Source organism: Arachis stenosperma, chromosome 9, assembly GCF_014773155.1.
Source record: "Arachis stenosperma cultivar V10309 chromosome 9, arast.V10309.gnm1.PFL2, whole genome shotgun sequence".
Taxonomy (NCBI): domain Eukaryota; kingdom Viridiplantae; phylum Streptophyta; class Magnoliopsida; order Fabales; family Fabaceae; genus Arachis; species Arachis stenosperma.
Genome location: NC_080385.1, coordinates 93,479,452 through 93,489,158, shown reverse-complemented (window position 1 = coordinate 93,489,158; position 9,707 = coordinate 93,479,452). Strand labels below are relative to the sequence as shown.

At 40.0% G+C, this 9,707-nt stretch overlaps 1 non-coding gene across 1 annotated transcript; it reads left to right on the top strand.

Annotated features, from left to right (window-relative positions):
• The first annotated feature begins 2,905 nt into the window (after nucleotides 1–2,905).
• LOC130952615 (small nucleolar RNA R71) lies at nucleotides 2,906–3,013 on the top strand. The gene has a single exon (XR_009074793.1). It is a non-coding gene; the product is annotated as a small nucleolar RNA R71 (small nucleolar RNA).
• The last annotated feature ends 6,694 nt before the right edge of the window (nucleotides 3,014–9,707 follow it).

The window sequence follows — 9,707 nt, the reverse complement described above, 5'->3', positions numbered from 1 at the left end:
CTGAAATTGAGGGATTTGAGCAAAACTCTGAAAAAGGCTGACAAAAGGACTGCTGATGCTGTTGGAATCTGACCTCCCTGCACTCGAAATGGATTTTCTGGAGCTACAGAACTCCAATTGGCGCGCTCTCAACGGCGTTGGAAAGTAGACATCCAGAGCTTTCCAGCAATATATAATAGTCCATACTTTATTCGAAGAATGACGACGTAACTTGGCGTTGAACGCCAAGTTCATGCTGCTGTCTGGAGTTAAACGCCAGAAAAACGTCATGATCCGGAGTTGAACGCCCAAAACACGTCATAACTCAAAGTTCAACTCCAAGAGAAGCCTTAGCTCGTGTATTGATCAAGCTCAGCCCAAGCATACACCAAGTGGGCCCCGGAAGTGGATTTATGCATCAATTACTTACTCATGTAAACCCTAGGAGCTAGTTTATTATAAATAGGATGATTTACTAATGTATTAGTAATCTTTGGTCTCAGTTTTGTTTTATTCTTCATCCTAAGAGGCTATTGATCATGTTTAGGGGGCTGGCCATTCGGCCATGCCTGAACCTCTTTCACTTATGTATTTTCAACGGTGGAGTTTCTGCACATCATAGATTAAGGGTGTGGAGCTCTGCTGTACCTCAAGTATTAATGAAGTTCTATTTTCTTTTATTCGGTCTCTATCTTATTCTTATTCCAAGATATCCATTCGCACCCAAGAACATGACGAATGTGATGAGTTAGATAACCCTCATTATCATTCTCACTTATGAACGCGTGTGATTGACAACCACTTCCGTTCTACATGCAACCAAGCTTGAACGTGTATCTCTTAGATTCCCCAACAGAATCTTCGTGGTATAAGCTAGATAGATGGCGGCATTTATGAGGATCCGGAAAGTCTCACCTTGTCTGTGGTATTCCGAGTAGGATCCTGGGAATCCGGAAAGTCTAACCTTGTCTGTGGTATTCCGAGTAGGATTCCGGTAATGAATGACTGTGACGTGCTTCAAACTTGCAAGTGCTGGGCGTTAGTGACAGACGCAAAAGAATCAAGGGATTCTATTCCAGTAGGCGCGGGAACCAACCAGTGATTAGTCGTACTGTGACAGAGTGCGTGAGCATTAGTTTTCACTGCGAGGATGGGATGTAGCCATCAACCATGGGTGATGCCTCCAGATGATTAGCTGTGCGAGTGACAGCCGCATAGGATATTTTCCCGAGAGGATTGAAAGTAGCCACCGCTGATGGTGAACCCCTATACACAGCTTGCCATGGAAAGGAGTAAGAAGGATTGAGTAGAAGCAATGGGAAAGCAGGCGTCCCTGAGCCATACAGCATCTCCATATGCTTATCTGAAATTCCTACCAATGAATCTACATAAGTATTCTATCCCTTTTATTATTTCTAATCTTTATTTCTATTTTTGAACCCATAAATAATGTTTAATCCGCCTGACTGAGATCTACAAGGTGACCATAGCTTGCTTCATACCAACAATCTCTGTGGATTCGACCCTAACTCACGTAAGGTATTACTTGGACGACCCAGTACACTTGCTGGCTAGTTGAACGGAGTTGTGAAAATAAACAGTGCCCTAAGAGTAAACTCATCAAAGTATAAAGAACATGTGATCACAATTTCGTCCACCACATCTCTAGTGAGATTCTTGCAGCTTGCACCTCAAAGATCCCTAGCTTCTCCATTACAGAGAGAGGCATGAGGTTTACACTTGATCCTAAGTCACACAGAGCCTTTTTGAAGGTCATGGTGCCTATGGTACAAGGTAGTGAAAACTTCCCAGGGTTTTGTCTCTTTTGAGGTAATTTCTGCCTAGACAAGTCATCCAGTTCTTTGGTGAGCAAAGGGGGTTCGTTCTCCCAAGTCTCATTTCCAAATAACTTGTCATTTAGCTTCATGATTGCTCCAAGGTATTTAGCAACTTGCTCTTCAGTGACATACTCATCCTCTTCAGAGGAGGAATACTCATCAGAGCTCATGAAAGGCAGAAGTAAGTCCAATGGAATCTCTATGGTCTCATTTTGAGCCTCAGATTCCCATGGTTCCTCATTAGGGAACTCATTGGAGGTTAGTGCACGCCCATTGAGGTCTTCCTCAGTGGCGTTCACTTCCTCTCCTTCCTCTCCAAATTCGGCCATGTTGATGGCCTTGCACTCTCCTTTTGGATTTTCTTCTTTATTGCTTGGAAGAGTACTAGGAGGGAGTTCAGTAATTTTCTTGCTCAGCTGTCCCACTTGTGCCTCCAAATTCCTAATGGAGGACCTTGTTTCAGTCATGAAACTTTGAGTGGTTTTGATTAGATCAGAGACCATGGTTGCTAAGTCAGAGTGGTTCTGCTTAGAATTCTCTGTCTGTTGCTGAGAAGATGATGGAAAAGGCTTGCCATTGCTAAACCTGTTTCTTCCACCATTATTGTTGTTGAAACCTTGTTGAGGTCTCTGTTGATCCTTCCATGAGAAATTTGGATGATTTCTCCATGAAGAATTATAGGTGTTTCCATAGGGTTCTCCTAGGTAATTCACCTCTTCCATTGAAGGGTTCTCAGGATCATAGGCTTCTTCTTCAGATGATACATCCTTAGTACTGCTTGGTGCATTTTGCATTCCAGACAGACTTTGAGAAATCAAATTGACTTGTTGAGTCAATATCTTGTTCTGAGCCAGAATGGCATTCAGAGTATCAATCTTAAGAACTCCTTTCTTCTAATTAGTCCCATTGTTCACAGGATTCCTTTCAGAAGTGTACATGAATTGGTTATTTGCAACCATTTCAATTAGTTCTTGAGCTTCTGTAGGCGTCTTATTCAGATGAAGAGATCCTCCAGCAGAGCTATCCAAAGACATCTTGGATAGTTCAGAGAGGCCATCATAGAAAATACCTATGATGCTCCATTCAGAAAGCATGTCAGAAGGACATTTTCTGATCAATTGTTTGTATCTTTCCCAAGCTTCATAGAGGGATTCTCCTTCCTTCTGTCTGAAGGTTTGGACTTCCACTCTAAGCTTACTCAATTTTTGAGGTGGAAAGAACTTTGCCAAGAAGGCATTGACTAGCTTTTCCCATGAGTCCAGGCTTTCTTTAGGTTGTGAGTCCAACCATGTCCTAGCTCTGTCTCTTACAACAAAAGGGAATAGCATAAGTCTGTAGACCTCAGGGTCAACCCCATTAGTCTTAACAGTGTCACAGATTTGCAAGAATTCAGCTAAGAACTGATGAGGATCTTCCAATGGAAGTCCATGGAACTTGCAATTCTGTTGCATTAGAGAAACTAATTGATGCTTAAGCTCAAAGTTGTTTGCTCCAATGGCAGGGATAGAGATGCTTCTCCCATAGAAGTCGGGAGTAGGTGCAGTAAAGTCACCCAGCACCTTCCTTGCATTGTTGGCATTGTTGTTGTTTTCGGCTGCCATGGGTCCTTCTTCTTTGAAGATTTCTGTTAGGTCCTCTACAGAGAGTTGTGCCTTAGCTTCTCTTAGCTTTCGCTTCAAGGTCCTTTCAGGTTCAGGGTCAGCTTCAACAAGAATGCCTTTGTCTTTGTTCCTGCTCATATGAAAGAGAAGAGAACAAAAAAATATGGAATCCTCTATGTCACAGTATAGAGATTCCTTGAGGTGTCAGAGGAAAAGAAAAATGGAAGACAGAGGTAGAAAATTCGAACTTATCAAGAAAGATGGAGTTCGAATTGTGTATTAAGGAATAGTGTTAGTCCATAAATAGAAGGATGTGAGAGGAGGGAAAGTGATTTTCGAAAATTAAGCAAAAGAATTTGAAAACATTTTGAAAAACACTAATTAATTTTCGAAAATAAGAGTGGGAAAGAAATCAAGTGATTTTTGAAAAAGATTTTGAAATTAGAAATCAAAAAGATATGATTGAAAACTGTTTTGAAAAAGATGTGATTAAAAAGATATGATTGAGAAGATATGAATTAAAAACAATTTTAAAAAGATTTGATTTTAAAAATTAATAACTTGGCTATCAAGAAAAGATATGATTCAAACATTAAACCTTTCTCAACAGAAAAGGCAACATACTTGAAATGTTGAATCAAATCATTAATTGATAGCAAGTATCTTTGAAAAAGGAAAGAAATTGATTTTGAAAACATTTGATTGAAAAGATATGATTTGAAAAAGATTTGATTTTGAAAAACTTTGAAAACTTGAAAAAAAAAATTGATTTGAAAGCAAAATCCTCCCCCTTGTGCCATCCTGGCGTTAAACGCCCAGAATGGTGCACATTCTGGCGTTTAACGCCCAATGCACTACCTTTTTGGGCGTTAAACGCCCAACCAGGCACCCTGGCTGGCGTTTAAACGCCAGTCTGTCCTTCTTCACTGGGCGTTTTGAACGCCCAGCTTTTTCTGTATAATTCCTCTGCTGCATGTTCTGAATCTTCAGTTCCCTGTACTATTGACTTGAAAATAGAACCAAGATCAAATAAACAATGCATGCAAGACACCAAACTTAAAATTAGACACTAGACTCAAACAAGAAACATAAAATATTTTTGGTTTTTATGATTTTGAAATTTTTTTGGATTTTTCGAAAATTATATGGAAATAGAAAATAAAGGTTTCAGAATTCTTAATTTGAATTCCAGGAATCATTGCAATGCTAGTCTAAGACTCCGGTCCAGGAATTAGACATGGCTTCACAGCCAGCCAAGCTTTCAAAGAAAGCTTCAGTCCAAAACACTAGACATGGCCAATGGCCAGCCAAGCCTCAGCAGATCATTGCTCCAACAGCAAGTTTGATAGAAATCAACAAGCTCTTGTGATGATAAGTTGAAACCTCGGTCCAATAAGATTAAACATGGCTTCTCATCCAGCCAGATTTCAACAGATCATCATGAAACTCTAGAACTCATTCTTAAGAATTCTGAAAAATACCTAATCTAAGCAACAAGATGAACCGTCAGTTGTCCATACACGAAACAATCCCCGGCAACGGCGCCAAAAACTTGGTGCACGGAATTGTGATCATCAATGGCGCCATCAACATGGTACGCTCATTGCAATCTCAACTCTTCATCACAACTCCGCACAACTAACCAGCAAGTGCACTGGGTCGTCCAAGTAATAAACCTTACGCGAGTAAGGGTCGATCCCACGGAGATTGTTGGTATGAAGCAAGCTATGGTCACCTTGTAAATCTTAGTCAGGCAGACTCAAATGGGTATAGATGATGAATAAAATATAAAGATAAAGATAGAGATACTTATGTAATTCATTGGTGGGAATTTCAGATAAGCGCATGAAGATGCTGTGTCCCTTCCGTCTCTCTGCTTTCCTACTGTCTTCATCCAATCCTTCTTACTCCTTTCCATGGCAAGCTTATGCAAGGGTTTCACCGTTGTCAGTGGCTACCTCCCATCCTCTCAGTGGAAATGTTCAACGCACCCTGTCACGGCACGGCTATCCATCTGTCGGTTCTCGATCAGGCCGGAATAGAATCCAGTGATTCTTTTGCGTCTGTCACTAACGCCCCGCCCTCAAGAGTTTGAAGCACGTCACAGTCATTCAATCATTGAATCCTACTCAGAATACCACAGACAAGGTTAGACCTTCCGGATTCTCTTGAATGCCGCCATCAGTTCTTGCCTATACCATGAAGACTCTGATCTCACAGAATGGCTGGCTCGGTTGTCAGGCGAGCGCTCGGTTGTCAGGCGATCAACCATGCATCGTGTATCAGGAATCCAAGAGATAAACATTAGAGCCTTGTTGCTTGTAGAACAGAAGTGGTTGTCAGGCACTCGTTCATAGGTGAGAATGATGATGAGTGTCACATAATCATCACATTCATCATGTTCTTGGGTGCAAATGAATATCTTAGAACAAGAACAAGCGGAATTGAATAGAAGAACAATAGTAATTGCATTAATACTCGAGGTACAGCAGAGCTCCACACCTTAATCTATGGTGTGTAGAAACTCCACCGTTGAAAATACATAAGAATAAGGTCTAGGCATGGCCGAATGGCCAGCCTCCCAAAGAGGGTTCAATCATAAAAACATGATCAAAAGATGATGACACAATAGTAAAAGGTCCTACTTATAGAAAACTAGTAGCCTAAGATGAGTAAATGACATAAAAATCCACTTCCGGGCCCACTTGGTGTGTTCTTGGGCTGAGCGATGAAGCATTTTCGTGTAGAGACTCTTCTTGGAGTTAAACGCCAGCTTTTGTGCCAGTTTGGGCGTTTAACTCCCACTTTGGTGCCAGTTCCGGCGTTTAACGCTGGAATTTCTGAAGGTGAATTTGAACGCCGGTTTGGGCCATCAAATCTTGAGAAAAGTATAGACTATCATATATTGCTGGAAAGCCCAGGATGTCTACTTTCCAACGCCGTTGAGAGCGCGCCAATTGGGCTTCTGTAGCTCCAAAAAATCCACTTCGAGTGCAGGGAGGTCAGAATCCAACAGCATCTGCAGTCCTTTTCAGTCTCTGAATCAGATTTTTGCTCAGGTCCCTCAATTTCAGCCAGAAAATACCTGAAATCACAGAAAAACACACAAACTCATAGTAAAGTCCAGAAAAGTGAATTTTAACTAAAAACTAATAAAAATATACTAAAAACTAACTAAATCATACTAAAAACATACTAAAAACAATGCCAAAAAGCGTACAAATTATCTGCTCATCAGTTCTCTTCATTCTGCCCCCAAGGAGTTGATGGTTGGCTTGTGGCACTCACTGATGCAACCTGTAGGTTATCAATTCTCTTGGCCATTTGCTCTGCAGTTTTCATCAATTGCAATGATCCTCCAGCTGAATGATCGAGTGCCTCTTGAGCCTTTAGAGTGAGTCCTTCATAGAAGTTCTGCAGCTTATCCCACTCAGTGAACATCTCTGGTGGACATTTTCTCAGTAGAGCCTTATATCTTTCCCATGCCTCATATAGATTTTCAGCATCCATTTGAGTGAATGTCTGCACCTCAGTCTTCAATCTTATGATCCTTTGAGGGGAATAAAATTTGGCAAGAAACTTGCTCACCAAATCATCCCAAGTGTTGATACTCTCCTTTGGAAATGTTTCTAGCCATTGAGTGGCTTTGTCTCTGAGAGAGAATGGGAATAACAATAACTTGTATATGTCAGGATGCACTCCATTGCTTTTAACTGTGTCACAAATCCTCAAGAAAGTGGATAGATGTTGGTTCGGGTCCTCCAATGGCCCTCCTCCAAAAGAGCAGTTGTTTTGGACCAATGTGATGAGTTGTGGCTTCAGTTCAAAGTTGTTTGTATTGAAATTAGGGGTAAGAATGTGATGAACCCCATTTGTAGGGTTTATCTTGTGTTTGATTTAGGAGATTTTATAACCTTTTACCCACATTTATCCATTGAAATAGCATGGCTTTATAACTTCTCCTTTAATTGTGCTTAAGAGTGAAAACATACTTTTTAGGTCTTAAAATAGCTAAATTTAATTTACCCTTGATTCCATTATATGCCTTGATATATTTGTTAAGTGATTTCAGATTTAGGAGGCAAAGATTGGATAAAGGGAATAAAGGAAAAGCATGTAAAAATGGAGAACTCATGAGGAAATGAAGGAATCGCAAAAGCTGCCAAGCCGACCTCTTCGCACTTAATCGGCCATAACTTGAGCTACAGAGGTCCAAATGATGCGGTTCTAGTTGAGTTGGAAAGCTAACATCCAGGGCTTCAAAATGATATAAGATTTGTCATAGTTGCTACACATATGGTGACGCGTGCGTGCACTGTACGCGCACGCGTCGTTGCTGCCATATGGTCCACTTAAAGCAATATGTGGCCAGCGAATTCTAAAGCCTTGTGGGCCCAATCCAACTCATTTATGATGCTATTTAAGCCAAGGATTGAAGGGGGAATGGGGATACTTTTCATACTTTAGAAGTTAGTTGCCATTAGTTTAGTTTAGCTTAGTTTAGTAGTTAGAGTTAGTTTCTAGAGAGAGAAGCTCTCATTTCTCTCTAGGATTAGGATTAGGATTAATTCTTAGATCTAGGTTTTAATCTTTGCTTTCTTCTACTTCTACCTTTCAATTCTTTTTTGTTACATTCATCTTCCTTTATTCTTTTGTTGTAATTTCCTTTATGTTGTTCTTATACTTTGTTGTAGATCCACTTTTGTTCCTCCTATTCTCTTTCAATTCAATTAGAGGTAATTCATAATAATTGTGTTCATTTGATTTGTTGTTGTTTAATTCCTTGCAATTGAGTAGTGTAGATTTACTTTTTTTGCAATTTTACTATGCTTTCCTTTTATGCCTTCCAAGTGTTTGATGAAATGCTTGGTTGGATTTTAGAGTAGAGTTTTATGTTCTTGGCTTGGAAAGGTAGCTTAGGAACTCTTGAGTTACTAATGTCCAAGTAATTGATGATTGAGATCCATTGACTCTAGTTCTCACTAATTAAATTAGTGGAGAGTTAGGACTTATGGACTAGGATTGATATAGATCATTTGACTTTCCTTTACTACTAGTTAGAGGATGATTTAATGAGATTAATCCTTGCCAATTCTCATATTGTGGTTAGTGATTAGGATAGAGATCCTTGACCACCAACCCTTGCCAAGACCTTTTTAGCCATTAGTTTACTTTCTTGCCATTTATCTTTCATGCCTCTTATCAAAACCCCAAAAATAACTCACAACCAATAACAAAACACTTCATTACAATTCCTAGGGAGAACGACCCGAGGTTTGAATACTTCGGTTTATAAATTTTACGGGTTTATTTTAGTGACAAACAACTTTTTGTATGAAAGGATTAGTGATTGGTTTAGAAACTATACTTGCAACGAGAATTCATTTGTGAATTCTAAACCATCAAAAATCTAATCATCAAAATGGCGCCGTTGCCGGGGAATTGCAATGGTGTTATGTTATTGGTTATTGTATATATGTGAATATTGTGAATAGCTTGATTTTTGGATTGCTTATTAGTTTTTGCTAGTCTTAGTATTTTGTTTCATTATTTCTTATTAGTTTTTGTTTCTTATTTTCTCTTGCTACCATGAATTCTCACTTTGGCTATGAGTGTGATTACAACTATGTTGTAGGTGATGGGAGCTACAATGAAGATGTATATCAAGGATGGGACAATCAAAGGTGGGAGGAGCCATATGCATATGATCAATCCTCATGGCAACAACCTCCACCAACGCACTATGAAGAAGAGCCATTCTATGATGCATACCAATCAAATGGCTATGGTGAATCTCCTTGTGATTTTCAAGAACCACCACCATATGCCTATGAGTCACATCCTCAACATGAACCTCAACCACACTCACAAGCCTATTTTCAACAAACACCTCCATATGACCATGATCCTTACCCACCATACCAACCTCCTTTTGAACCATATGAGCCATATATGGAACCACAATTCCAAGATTACTACTCCCAAGAATCAACTCAATATACACCACCACCTTACCAAGAAGAACCACCTTCCTATAATGAACCCTTTCTCCAAGACAATGAACCCTCTTATCCATTCCAATCCTCAATGGATGAAATCCTTAGCCTTATACTTCAAGGGCAAGGAGAAATGCAAAGGGAGACACTAGAATTTATGGCTACCTTGACCAAGGTAGTAAGCATTTTAGCCTCCCAATGCTTGAACACTCAAAGCACTCCCGTAGTCACATGTGGAGAATCAATTAAAGAGCGTAGCACGAAGGAGAGATTGGAAACTCCAGTGGAAAATG